At 41.5% G+C, this 15,318-nt stretch overlaps 1 long non-coding RNA gene across 1 annotated transcript in view; it reads right to left on the bottom strand.

Moving 5' to 3' along the window:
* The window catches only part of LOC115589301 (uncharacterized), a 65,737-nt gene that overhangs the window by 3,040 nt on the left and 47,379 nt on the right, over positions 1-15,318 (bottom strand). Inside the window, exon 7 of the long non-coding RNA XR_003985517.1 lies at positions 282-433. This is a non-coding gene — a long non-coding RNA (uncharacterized LOC115589301). The remainder of the gene's footprint in view (positions 1-281; positions 434-15,318) is intronic.

Raw genomic sequence — 15,318 nt, 5'->3', positions numbered from 1 at the left:
CATTTGCGGGCAACGCGCTGATCAGCAAAATCCGTCTGGAATTCTGTGACGGTTATCAGCGCTACTGCCTCAAAAGCACAGATTAAACAACACTGAAGTTGATTCTAAAACATTGACAGAGGACAGAGAAGTGCAATAAATGGATATTTCAAGGAGGAAATGGAGGACAAAGCAGTGCAGTATTAGTTCCCGCTCTCAGTGCCCTTTCAGCGCCGCCGCCTCTCTGCTGCTGGTATTAATCACCGTTCTTCACAGCTCTGCCCTCATCCCTCTATCCTCACCCACTGTATTCAACTTGACCTTTTCCTTCTCTTGGCCGCTTCCACTCAGAACCCAGGAGCCTTTTGATATGTGGGAACATTTTCTCTGACCAGACATCTCGTACCCTTGGTTACACACTGGAGGAGTGGAGAAAGGGGTGGCGGGGGGTGGGCTGGTGAGAGATAAAGTGCGAGAGGGACAAAAAGAGAGAGGGAGATGGGAAACAAGGGAGAGGAAGAAAGAGAGATGGACAGAGAGGGGGAAAAAAAGACAAATCAGCACCAGAGATGTTAGCTTGAATTTAAACTTTTCTTTTAAGGAGTTATTTCAGGTTTTAAGTCTCAAAAATGCTGAAATTAAAATAAAGACTTACATTGCTAACGAAATTAATATTCCTAAACGTCTCATACAATGTTTCTGCAAAGATCTACACATTTCTCTTGCCAAAGAGCTCCTTCCTTTCATCGCATGATATTAGAAATTCCACTTTTGGTCGTGGAAACTGTGATACGTGGATAACAGAGGGATGGATAACCAGAAATAGACAGAGATCACAAGAGAGAAAATAAGGCATTAGATCGTTTTAAATACACATTAGTGTGAGAGATGGTGAGAAGAATTAGATTTGATTCAGTGGGAGATTTTAAAATTACACTTGAATTTCACTCTGAGTCAAAGAGCTGCAGAGAGATAAGAGAGGAGGAGGAGACGGAGACGGGATTGAAGCATTAATGCCAAATTAGCAGGAGTGGACCTGAGAGAAATTAGATTAGATTCACATGCCGAGGGAGGAAAAAATTGGAATTATCCCTCAGATCTGTAAAAAGTATTGAGTGGAGGAGCGAGAGATGGAAAAGGGAAAGAAAAAATGAGGGGAGGGGGGCTGTAAGAATGAGAAGGAATTTTATAAATGGAGACGGAGAAAAGCTGCTCTGCTTTGGCACCGGCTCTGCTGAATGAGCCGTCCTCTCCATCCAACCCTCAGCTCACCTCTCCAGCCCTCCTCCCTGTCCCCTCAGTGTGTTAAAGACCCCATAAATAACTCGTAGTCCCATCCAGGCACACAAAAGACAACAGGACACTCTCCTGCTGCTGTTTCATTTCAATGCTCTCTGCTCCATACTGCTGTATGGAGTCAGTTAGAGGCTGAAAAACATCATTAAAAACCAATAGCTTCCTTTTGACGCGCACTCCATCCTCCGCCCCCCGCATTGTTGTGTGTTAATCATGTTAAACAACACAGTGTTTGTCGACAGCACGTTCCCCATAGGCCCAGAACAGGTGGCCATTAAAGGGGGGTCAGGCTCATTTGGGGATCAAAAGCTCGTTAAGTGCGAGTTTAGTGTGTGTGTGTGTGTGTGTCATTGAGGCACATAAAACTGGCATGAGGAGAAGGTGGAGAAGATGATGGGAATAAACGTCAGGGTAAGGACACAAGTGCACAAAAAACGAACATAAGCATACACAAATAAATGCACGTGCGCGCACACACACACACACTCACACACACACTGAATGCTCAGCCTGTACAAAAGCCAAGTGGCGGAGCGGAGAGCTGCTGAGGGGCCAGGGAGGGAGGGCTGTCTGCAGATTCATAACTTAGAGGCCTTGTGCAAGTCCACACAGCCCAGAAAGAGAGACAGAGAGAGACAGAGACAAGAGGCCAATCTGGTGAAAGACAGCAGCACACATTCACTGGACACACACACACACACACACACGTGCAAGCGCTTAACGGACACAGATAAACGTGCACATGTTTGTGTGAGCACACACGGGAATGAGCGTTCAGAGGCAGCCATAAATATGTACAGACACACTCTCACTCTCTCACACACACACACACACACACACACACACACACACACACACACACACACACACACACACACACACAGGGAGCGAGGGTGGCGTGGGACCAGGAGGTCTTGGCTCTGTCTGCTCCACGTGTCTGAGCTGTCCTTGGGTTTCCGGCCCTCTCAGACAGCCTGCTGATTTATGACACAGATCACTGTGTGTGAGTGTGTGAGTGTGTGAGTGTGTGTGCGTGTGTGTGAGAGAGAGACTGTGTGAGGGTGTGTGTGTTTTTCAGGTTGTTTCAGGGAAAGACTTTACGAGACGAATATACTGTATAATGCATGAGGAGTGAATGTACAATGTATACTTTATGTGGAGAGAGTGTTAATTATTTCCATCTTTGACTTTTCGTCCAACACGCCTTAAATAATCATTGAGCGTCATTACAACCTGGGTTTGGCAAAAACTCTACACCTCACCTGTTTTATTTTTTTGTAATCTAATTTCTAGCCAAAAATATCTCATTACTCATAACAATATTATGAGACACAATCATGTAGAAAGTAGCACCGTCACTAAGAAATGGTACATTACATTTAAATGTACATTTAGGGCACTTAGCAGATTAATACTTACATTAAAACCATCAGTTGATAGTTATTTCACTGTTAACAAACAACGCAATGCTTTATCCAGTTTATTAAGTAATTGTTTATTGTAAAGTTACAACCCACGTTTATAATACTTTGTAAAAGGTTGATAAATACCATATAGTTCATCTATAAACATTATTTAAATAGCCATTTTAGAGTACAGGGAAATAGATATTAACTTAAGTTGAATTCATTATTAATGCACCATGTACAAATGATGGTTATTAAAGAGTTACTAAAGCATTCCAGTGAGCAAGACTTTTAAAAAATATATATAACAGGCAGGAAACACCTTGTACTCAATGTTTAAAAAAAAAAAAAAAACATATTTCTGAGGTGCCATTTTAACTTTCCAGTGAAAGACGGTCTTACCACAAGGTCCACTTCATAGCTGTTTTGGAGCTTTTCATTGTATCACATGATCTCTCTCAGCAGAGGGATCTTTACTTTCCAAGCCAACATGGATGAGAAGTCATGAAAACACTGATAATATAAATATGTATCATTTGTATTCATCTAATGATGACCTTGAGATGCAGTTGAAGGCTCTCCAACGGCTACAAAGTTGACCTTGTAGTGAAATTGATTTTGTATTCGAAGTGTAGTTCATCGTTTCTCTAGAACAGTCAGACAGGTTGTTAACAAGCAAACAGTTAAGTCAGATTATAAAAAACACTTTCCTTTCAAGGTAAGATCAAAAGTATGCAAGACCTAAAAGTCCATAATTACACCACGTTGCACAAAAAACTCTAACCCTAATGCTTGACTTCTTTCAAATATGTCATGAATTGGAATGATACTTTAAAAGTTCACCCAAATAGGAAAATTCAATCATTATCCACTCAAGCCCAGGCTGATGGAAAGCCAGGGGAAGATTCTTAGTCCACAGAACGTTTCTGGAGCTTCAAAGCAAAACAGCGTTGCAGCATCCTTCAAAATCAACTGAAGTGGCTGGGGACTTGTTTTAAAAACAACTGAAGGAAAAAGTAAAACCCAAAATGAATACCCACCTGGCATAATCCAAGTCTCCAAATCCAAGAGATGTGGATCAGCTTCAGACGGGGTGCTCGCTAATGGTTTAAGAAAAGCAGGAGATTTTGGTGCAAAAAAAAAAAAAAAGGGGGGGGGGGGGCAATAGCATCTTTTCAAATCAATTTTGGACCTTTGGGCCCCCAGACGACTTGTATGGAGCCATTTTATGTTTTTTATCCAGTTATTTTTGTACATTTTAAAACAAGTCCCCATCTACTTGAGTTTTGAAGTGAAGCTCCATAAATGTTAATCACTTCCGATCAGCATGGGGGTGAGTCGATCTGGGTGAACTGTCAGGCCTGTGCTTTCTTAAGAGGACATGTCTGCTGTGAAAAAGACCTACTGCTAAAATATGATGTTATGAGTAAAGGCTTTAAGACAACTTGCATCCTAGATTCAACAGTGTGATTAATATTCACACAAGTGAATTATTCTGTCACGTCGTGTCCTATTTTGAAATACTTCACGTTTGAAATACGTTTCTGCGATCAGCCGGGAATTCAGTTTTTTACATACAATAAAAAGAATTTAAAGAGCAAATGAGTAGTCTACTCTGCATTACGGGAAATCACAGCCTGCTAAATCCTCTGCTTTGAACCAGTCTTGGCGTGAATGTTTTTAGTGTACCGAATCTCTCCCAAGTGACGCGCAAACCCAGCAGGTTTGGACGGACTGAACATGCATTTTAATTTGTGTGCCATGGGGCTCTCTTTGATATACTACTATTTCTCGTGTGCAGCATGCATCAGTAGAAATCTTTCTCTCATTTGCATACAGTATGATTAAAATATTTTTCCTACTTTGCATACAGAATCATTAAAATGAGCAACTATTTGCATAAGAGTGTAATGTGTGGTGAGTGCATGTAAAAAAACATGTGTGCTCGGAATTGTGTGTGAGATTGCGTGTGTGTGTGCAGAACCATATGTTTGTTAGTATTTTTCCACAAGGGGTTTGCATCTGCATTCAGGTCTCCCTCACTCTCTGCTTCTCTCTCTCTCTCTCTCTCTCACACACACACACACACACACACACACACACACACACACACACACACACACACACACACGGAGGCCTGCAGAGGGAGAAATGGTGCATGGGAGAAGAGAAAGGGAGAGGAGCAGTGAAGCGTGAATTATGGATTTTGAAGGATTTCCCATTGCTGCAGGAGTGTGGATACACCGAGAGAGAGGGAGAGGGAGAGAGAGAGGGAGAAGGAGAGAAAGCGATGGAGAGAGAGAGAGAGAGAGAGAGAGGATAAGTCAGATAATGAGGAAAAAAACAAGAAAAGAAAGACAAAGACAGGGACAGTGGGGAAGTGGAAAGAAAGCAAATATCCATGCAGGTTGAAAAAACCTGGAAGGAAAAGAAAGGGCTCCTGTGTATTTGCTTTCGGGAGCTCTGGGGGCAGGTAAGAGTGAGCGGGAGGTGAGGGCAGGCATGCTTGACCAGTTCAACACCTCTTTTTCCACAACTTGGACTTTTCTCTTGTGCCGCCCCTCTCTGTGTTTTTTCCCTCAGGCCACTGTGTGAAATGAAGCAGAGTCAGGTGGTGAATGCTAAACCATGTGTGGCAGCGGATCAAAACATTTTTCTGGTAGAAGCGTTTTAACACAGGCAGTAAGGTGCTGGATAGCTGATAACCTCCACATATGTCTGCTGCATGTGCGCGCGCACACACACACACACACGCACACACACACACACACACACACAGGCAGATCTGAGGAGCTGTCGGTTACAGATTAGATTTAGTATCATATGTTAAGTGCCAATCTAAACACATTCCACTCTTCTCTGTTGTTCTCATCTCCTTCACTCTTCATTATTTTCTGCTTTTCTGCAACAGCACCTCCAAAACCTTGCCAGCTCCCTCTCACACACACACACACACACACACACACACACACACACACACACACACACACACACGCACGCATTTTAATGACCGTCCCATTTGAAGGTACTTTAAAGGTACTTTAGATAGATATTCAAATAATCAAAGTACCGGTTCTAACTGGTACTTTAATTCTTTCATTTCTCGTTAACAGTTTTTAGCAAAGTCTGAAATGTTTGATAAAGAACGATTGGGCTAACTCATTGATTGGAGGGAGAGTTAGACTGACTCTTCAGCTCCGTCACCAACAAGTTTGGATCCATCCACCCATGTTTACATACGTTTACAAACGATTTCAAGTGAACAGAATTTAGCAATTAATAAAATAGCAGAGTGGTGTTGTTTTTCAGTTAAATGCCTGAAATAAGGACTGTGGTCCCTGCAGGCTCTTAAATATTGACACGTTTTACTCTAAGACATAAAATACAACATTAAAGCTAGGGTCTGTAATGTTGTTCAGAAACACATTTTGTTATACTGGGTGAAATTATCCTGCTATCCTGAGAGTAGTCAATACATTATGTATTCAGAAAAAGGAACGAAAATAATCGGACCTCTGTGGCAGCTGCAGGACTGAGAAAAAGCTGACCAATCCGTGCCGTCCGGGTCTTGGTCAGATGCACGGATTGGTTAGATGCTTTCATGTCTCATTCTGTCCCTCCCTCCTCCACGCGTGCACACGTTAGGTTTCACTGTTGCCGGAAATATTCGGACACTCCTCTGCAGAAATACGGAGTTGCAGGAGAAGACGTTTATTTGGTTACAATGGCAGAGAAAATGCAGCCAGCGTTACTTGTAACAGCTCACCCCGCTAAAAAGGCAAGGAAAAGAAAGACTGAGGCAGAAAAGGCTGCAACGAAAAAGGCTCTGGATAAAGAAAGAAGTCGGACCGAGTCAACATCGGTTCTGCGTTTGAGCGTTGGAGACAACTGGGGCATGTGAAGGGCTTGAAAAGTGATGCAGAGGTTGCTCTCTTTCTGTTGGACAGGTAATTATTTGTTTTGTTTCAGGAGGATCTGTTATTTTCATGAAATATGTGAGGTTTGCCAACTTGGCTACGTTTGTAGCTCATATTAGCCCAATGCTAACGTTAGCTTCTTTGTGTGTTGTTTTTAGCCATGAGAATGGCTAATGAGTCGGCCCAATTTCCACTAGATAGGGGTCCGCTGCGTTGCGGCTCCGATCCGCTTTTGCTCCACCTTCCGGCAGTCCCCACCGGTTGCGGTTTGTCCGCCACGGCGCAGTACGGCAGACAGCTGGCCTCACGATGTGTGCTGGTGTCAACACGGAGTGTTTTATTTTGAAAAGTAACTGGATGTAGTTTGTTATTTTGGCGCTTGACTTCCTGTCTGCTCCGTGCTAAATTCAGCTGAATTGCTGCGTCTTGCTCCGGCATCTCCTTCTCCCTGCTGAGTCCCACTAACAGATGCGCATTCAAGTTTGTGGGGGAGTGGCTTTGGACGGAGCACTGACGGGATGGGGAGGGGGGTGGAACTCCGAGGAGGTGCCACTTTCAAATCTTGCTAGCTCTCTTGCTAGCTCTCCAGGATTGTAGACCGTAGCTTTAAATGCCCCACAATTTAATTAAGTGTTTACCTATCTTCAAAACGTTGGTTGCTAATGAGTGGCTAAATGAGACTACGCAAGTTATCAAGGACATTTAACATCATCATGCCAAACACGTACAATTACAAACTCCTCTAACCTTAATATACTGTTTATAGCCCAACGTTAGCTTTTTTATCTCTTATCTAGCAATTCAATTTACACATTGAAAATCACAAAACTGGTGTGAAGTGGTCATCTTAGAAGATTATCTTGCTGAACAGAACACGTGAGCATCATAAGCTTGTGTTTGTCACAGATGTTATTTTCGGTGTTAATCCAAAATCCAATTTTAAAAATCCCATAGGCTTTTGGTTGAAGGAACAACGCTCACTTCCGGGTAAGCCTAGAAAAATACTTAATCTCTACACCACTCTATTGCAGTACAGCAGCTGGGAATGGGTCGAGGTCTAGCCTAGCCTTAAAGGTTATGGTAACGCGTTTCTTAACCCCAATGGATTGCGTGTGTTTTAACCCATTGAGGTAGTACAAAATGGTGAATAAATCCATGTTAAGGCTTCTTTGCTCCACAGTCATCCTTCTTTTTCACCACAGGGGCCTTACTATCAAGTAAAGGACGAGATATCTGTCTAGTTCTGTACGCACGTCTGCCCCTTTGATTTTCTCAAACTACTGTTCAAATTATCAGCCTCACACTTTGCCGTTGTGCGGACCCAAGGGAGTGCAGCGTCAAGCGTGGAGTAGTTTGGATGAGTCACTCTCGAGGAACATTAGAAGAGAAACATCACCCTGCGTGGGCGAGCTGAACTGACTCATCAATGTAATTGACGTCATCGATTTCGACAAAGGTGCGTTCCAAATATATTCAGGTTGTTTTATTTTAAAGTTGGTTTAAATCTAAGAAATTTATTTTAAGAGGCACAATTTTCAGAAGCTCTGCTATATTTCATATTTCAAAATGCACCCCTTTATTAGTATCTTAAAAAAAAAAAAAATGGAGGCATGATGGACAGGACACCTTGAGCGATAACAGGAAATGGGATGAGACAGAGAGGATGACATGCAGCAAAAGGCCACAGGTCAGACTTGAACCCCTGGGCTGCTGCAGCAAGGACAAAGCCTCTGTGCATGGGACACGCACTCTACTCACTGAGCGACTGTGGCGCCCCGCAGCCTTTTATTGTACTTGAAATGAGAAACAATATTTATTTATTATGAGACTACTCCAATTCATTGTAAAACTGATGTCATTGTGAAAATATTATAAAATTGTATATAATTTGATTTGACCGTCAGTTGTTACAACCACTAGGCTACTTCAGTATGGCACTGCTTGTACCAAGGAAGGCCCCAATACATCTAGCCTGTCAAACCTCACAGAAAGGTGAGGCGTAGCCCAGCCATGAAGTGGCCATGCCTCTCATGGGCGACAGAGCCCTACATCTATAGGCCAGACATACAACCTCCATAATCGGGTGGGACAGCCTCTGGCGGCTTATAGGAAGTACATGAAGGATATCCTCTATTTCGAACCCCGCTGTCCTACTTACATACACATGCAGAGTCTGCCCCGGGCATACTGTGTTAAGCCTTTGCTCCTCCACTGAGGAGAATTGAGATGGGTGAAAAACCAAAAGCTTCACTGTAGGATATCTGTAGGTTGACTCCACCACCACTGGCACATAGGCCGAGCTGGGCCTCAGTCAGACCATAGTGAGTCTGACTGCAAACAGGAAGGGCAGAGTCTTTAAGTCACTTAAACACTTTGCTGTCATTAAAGCCAAGACCAATGCTGTTTTCAGTGATATAAACGTTATCCTCACTGTCTCCATAGTCCACGTCAAATGTCCCTTCGAAAAATACATATGACATTATTAGATTGCTACTACTGATGCAACAATGTGTAGGTAGCATTAAATATTGCAGCTTGTTGAGGTGGATTTAGTTTCAAAGATCACCTCCCAACATTTTGGAGAAAAAAGTATAATTCCTATAAAACGGCACCTACCCCTTCTCCCTTATTACAAATTCCAGAATGTATACATATGCAAATATTTTTAATTTCACAAATGTAACTGCTGGACACAGACAGAATACATTTCGCCCACTTTAAGTCTATTCTTAGTGTATGTGCATTGCAGGCTTCAAGTTTCCATATGATCATATGCGCTGAATACTGGACCAAGATTGGCTTCTGAACTATTTGTGATGTCACAAATCGGCCCGTAAGCCTGCCTTTAATCAGATTTTCAGTGAGCACAGATAAAATCTTAGACTTTCAGCAATACATGTGAAAACAGCCTTCTCGTGTCAAACTCCGCACATACATCGTTCTACACAGTGAAGCTCAATGAAAAACGTGTTGACTGGAAGGGAACGTTTTGAACAGTTAGGCATGCTAGTCCAGTGGTTCAAAACCTAGTTAACATAAAGGCTGGATACAGAGGGAAACAGCGAGTTAAGCTCTGTCTCAAGAAAGACATAGTTACAACTGCCCCTAAAACTACAACCACATATATAAGGGTATATATTGAAATGATTAAGTATTAAACTGCTTAGGAGCACCGGGGCAAAAATGAGCTGTTGGCCACTCGGCCACCCATCGCCCGTATCCTGTTATCTTCAAGTAAACATATTAAGCTTTATCAAACTTTATTAAGTATAGTTGTACTTTATTACATGTAGTTCTCAAAACAATTGTTGAATTAATTGCTGAATTAATCGATCAGTTAATTGACAACATGATCAATCAGTCATTCATCCAGCAAAAAACCCAAACAAAGACTGTTTGCTGTCTCTCAGATGTCAGGACCTTTTCTGTTTTATATCACTGCAAACTGAATGTATTGCGCACAGTGTTAGTGCAGGCAGAGGGATGAAGTTGCATTTAAATTGGCATCAGCTGTTTCATTCATGCTTTACAATCACCGGCTGTGTGACTAACAGCTTATTTATCATTTTTGAAACTGTTCGTGTGTGTGTGTGTGTGTGTGTGTGTGTGTGTGTGTATTACCTGAATAGGGATTTGCTCTCTCAGCAGAATCCTTGTTGCTGCTCAAATCCTTAAAGAGCTCCCTCAAACAGCAGAGCCTTTCCTGCCAAATCTAACTGTATTACCATTAACTATACATGGGATTGCCTTCACATGTGAGTGAGTGAGTGAGTGAGTGTTCCTGACTGTACTTAGCTAGCATGATTATGAATACAGAAATGCACAGACACTCATATCCAGCTGCTGAAAGGGTGCACATATCTGCAAGAAATCTTTACATATTGTTTTCCTGCAACAGCAATGGTATTATTCAATGAATTTGGCTCGGTTCTCTCCACAGTATGTCCCTGCCCAGAAACCTGTTAGCAGACAGGAAATTGTAACCAAGAGCTTGTAAAAATATATTCCTACATCCTCCTCAGGTGTTGTGTCATTTCTGCCATTAGCTCTTAAGTAATGACAGCACACAGACACAGACACACACAGACACACACTCTGACGCAGGGAGAAACACACACTGTTTGTTTTGTTAACAGAACTTAACTGAAGAAGTGTGTCATGATCTTCCACTACAGATCCAATGTCACACACGCTTAACCGGGAACACAAACACATACACACACACACACACACACACTAAACATACAGTTTTCTCTATGGCTCATGCTGTTTGTCCCATTTAATGACCCCTTCAGGGAAGAAATGACTAAACTGACATTGACATTGGGACACAATGTCCTGAGAACATTTAGTTTATCTCACATTTCTCTATTTGGAGTTTGCCTAAAAATAATGACTGTAGTTCTGTCCCATCTACATGTAAAAATAAATGAAAACACTTGAACTCCAAATTAGGATATAGCACACTCAATGTCTGCTTTCACTCCTGAATGATCTATGAAAGACCTGGCCAGGTGAGGAGACTGTATGAGACTGTGGTGTTTCTCCGTTTCCGTCCTATCACAGAGCGTCAGACAGTGGACAGTGTCACTTTTCTTTCCACCTTACTCTCCATTCCTTAAACCCATAGAGGAATTATCTTCCTCCTGGAGGTGGAAATGTATGACTTCCAGCCCCATGATCGGATGTCACTCTTGGAAGCAATAATTGCAGGTTGTCTGTACATACCAAAGACTGACAGGGATGGATCAGACACGCAAAAAGATCCTTTCTCATGTGGACTGCAAGAGGTGACAGAAGGTGTGATGAGGATGAGAATTTGTGGCCATATGTAGAAGACAGGGTTGACTAGCTCTGTTCTATTTCTATAGCTGTATATACAATATGAAAGTATGTGTAGTGAATATGTTTAATGTTGTATTGTGTTGCTACCATTAGTGTCATTTCTTCGCACTTGCATGTACTTGATGGCATGAATGGCAAAAATGCCTCTGCAAATTGCTGCATTTCTGGTTCAGTTGTGTAAGGTAGCACAATCCATGTTACTTTGGTTTATGATAATCAAATACAAAATAAAAGAAAAACCAACACAAATAAATAAATACAAGTGTTTATATATTTTACGTGATACTTTTACAAACCAATATTGATATTAATTGCAAAGTAATCTATATTTAGAGATTTTGATGTTCCTTTTATTATGAATGTCAAAGTTTTACTGTTGGGAGACAAATGAGAGCATTCAGGGGTTGATTAACGGATGTGTATGAAGTGTTTCGGTTGCATTTGTGCTTTTTGGATGTGAGAACTAGTGTGCTGAGCTGCATGTTGCTGAAGAGAACAGTTAAAAATTGAACTTAAAAAGAAATGTGGCTCGGCAATTGTAAAAAAAACCTGAATAAAAACCAACATAAAAATGTGTTTTTTTTAACTCAATACACAGTGACACATAATCACCTCTTTGAGCTGCTTCCTGTTATAAACCCTCAGTTAATATGCTTTTTAATAATACTGCATGCTGCTAGTGATGGATATTGTCATTATGGATTCACATGGTGCAGTTCTTATATTTAAATGTGAGGCAATACAATCTTTTATGTGTATTATTCTACTATTGTGCCTTTGACCATCAGTAAGCCTCAAAACCCAGGTGACTTTTCTGACGGCTCATCTGACGTGTTCTGCTGCCTCCGTGGAAAGACATTTCTGTCAAGCTACAAAGAGTCGAAAGTGTCTCTTCACAACCTTCATGCAGAAACCAGGGACCAAATCATCTGTCAAGCAGACAAAATCACTTTAAAACCCAAATTAATTCACTGGCAATGTATATTTCTCTTTCAACGCAGCAAATCCTGGTCTGATTTTTAATAGAGGCAAAAAGACAGGGCCTCACATGTAACTACATATGAGACAACACTTTAAGATAAAAGTCATTTCAAAATCTGAAGGTAAAAGCACTTAATTTTAATAATGAAATGACAAAACACAGATATATGGGAGAAAACCTAAAATGATAACATATGGAAGCAATAAAGAGTCAGCGGGCCAGAAGAGCAAACCATATGGTAGCATGGAAGATTCAGTGCTGAAAATGTCATTTAAAAGGTGAGATGCAGCAGGTTATACAAATCTACTCCACAGTATGACACGGATTCTTACAACAGTTTTGTATCTCATGAACACAGTTGTGGAGAGGCGTACAGACTGTATACAGTAAACCACCTGTGCTGTTTGTGTCACGCACAAAACCATCAAAGGCCGTACTCCCTGTCTCATGAGTCCTTGGAGTAAACAGAGCTCGTATGTGTGTGTGTGTGTGTGTGTGTGTGTGTGTGTAGCAGGTAGAACGATCAGTGGAGCAGAGAGTAAGCACAGGTCTGGATCAAACTGGCCTGAGGCAACTTAAAACCGCACTGAGCAGAGCCAGCGACTGCAGCCTTCACACTGGATGAGTCCCCAGCTCCACTGAGGCTCTCCAGAGAAGAGTGTGTGGTTTGTGTGTGCGTGTGTGTGTAGTGGAGAATAATAATCATAGCCCCTTAGATACACTTCAAACTCAGCCAGACGTGTCATCTCTAAACCACGGAGAAAAGTGTGTACACGTGTGCGCCTGACCGTGTGTGTGTCTGTGTTTGTGTGTGTGTGTGTGCGCGCGTGTGTGTGGATTGGATGGGGGAGGTGGAGGGGAGTGTGAGTGTTGTTCAACGTCTCTCTGTCAGAGTCCCTGGGAGAAACAGACTGTACTCGCAGCTGGGGAAAACATCGGACAGGTGTGTGTGTGTGTGTGTGTGTGTGTGTGTGTGTGTGTTGCTGTGTGTGCGCGTACGTCCGTGTGTATGATTCACATGTGTCCTCCCTCCTTCCTCTCTGCTTTGTTTACTTCTCTCTCTGGACCAACACATCATCCACAGAGCTCTGAGCCAAATGACTCTGCTGGTTGGAGTCCACGGCAAGTCAACACCGGCAGTTATATAAACGTCATGTGCAGCGCGTCCTTATCTCAATCAATCCGCCGTGATAAAAGTTTTATCACACTGCTGCACCACGCCCCATCCTGATGTTGTTAACTAATGTGCTGATGGAACAATGTTGGTTGGAGGTGTAAAGGTGAATGATATGGTGGGGGACCAGGAGACAGGAGGAAGGGGCAGGGGTCACTGCGACACAGGCGACTGTTTTGGATCGAACGCGGCCAAATAAATGTGATGCAGCGGCGGTGGTTTTTCCGTGGCCCCCTTCACAGGGAGGTCAGAGGATACAACAGCGTCCGTAGACTATGTCGTGACACAACCTGCATTCACTGTAGAAGGAAATATCTTTCTGTTTTTGCAGGAGAGAAATCTTTGTTTTTACGTAGGAAAAATTCAATTTGCCCTTTTAAAAGAAGTTCACAAATTGAATGTCATTTAACGTGCACAAGTGATTTTCCGATATATCACACAAGACATCACGTGTGAAAAAACAAACATGAAACAGAAATTCATACGTTGTCAGTTCAACTCAATCCATTCGTTTTTTTTTCATATTTCACATGTGAAATATAATATTTCACAAATACATTTGAATATATGTTCTTTTTTTGCAAAAGAAAAGTACAATATTGTATTCAATACAATTGAGAGAAAGGTGGAAGACACCTGAATGCAATACAAGTAGAAAGGAGTGTAGTTTTGAATGTTTTGAGCGTTGAAAAATGTCTTTTGTTTCTATTTTATAATCAGCATTAGTTAAATAGGATAAGATTTCCATGGATTAATAAATAGAACCTTGAGCCCTGAAACATGTAAAAATCAGCAAATCATATTCTGCATTCCAAATATAAAAAACCCACTGCAAAACATGTGCTCTTACTGCTCTGAAACTTCAAATGTGAAGCTGAATGTGAAGCTGTGTCATCATGCCTGGCTCATGATGACACAGCAATTTTCAGTTATTTCAACAAACCAAAATCGGGAAGCTTCTAACATCACAACCTGTTACATAACCTTAAAAAAACCAAGAGTTTTCACATGTTTGACTTAACTGCCAATCTTTTGTGACATTTGATTTATGTATGCATTCATGTAAAATCTGTGTGATAAGACTGAGTGGGCATATCACATTAAGCTAGCCTAACGAAAGTGTGTGCATTTGAGGTATGCATGGGGAATTTTGTGACATAAAGTCTTTTCAGTTTACATCCTTTTTAGGCAGCACTTTGAATGTAATATACTGACGATAATATTTAATCCTCAGTCTAAAGGGGAAAAATAGCCTTTTAGCAGGCTACCATTCTGTCGGTTTTCTATTAAAGTTAACTAACAGTAAAAACCGGTTACACACAGCAGATAGTGTGTGTGAGTGTTTAGTAACAACTAATCTCTAGGTAGCAAGTAGTTTGTGTGGTGCAACCCGTTTTAATTTATTGATCTAAGTTATGCATCACTTCTGTTATAACTAGGAATGGGACAATATGGAAATGTCACTTCACAGGGATCCAAAATAACTGCTATTCATGATATAGTTACAAAAATCATCAAAATATGTTTAAAACTCTTCAAAATGGCACTAAAACATAGTAGAATCATTTTGTTTCGAAGCTTACATTTTGAATATTTTTATTTTACATCTTAGAACTGTGACTAATCTAGCTAGACAGCTTTTTCAAAACGCTCTTGTAAGGATATCTCGAATTTCCTGATGATGGGAACCTACCTGGGTATCCTGAGTGTTGTTCTTGA

The sequence above is a fragment of the Sparus aurata genome, chromosome 1 (genome assembly GCF_900880675.1).
Source record: "Sparus aurata chromosome 1, fSpaAur1.1, whole genome shotgun sequence".
Taxonomy (NCBI): domain Eukaryota; kingdom Metazoa; phylum Chordata; class Actinopteri; order Spariformes; family Sparidae; genus Sparus; species Sparus aurata.
The sequence above is the reverse complement of the archived record's forward strand: the minus strand, read 5'-3'. Positions and strand labels throughout refer to the sequence as shown.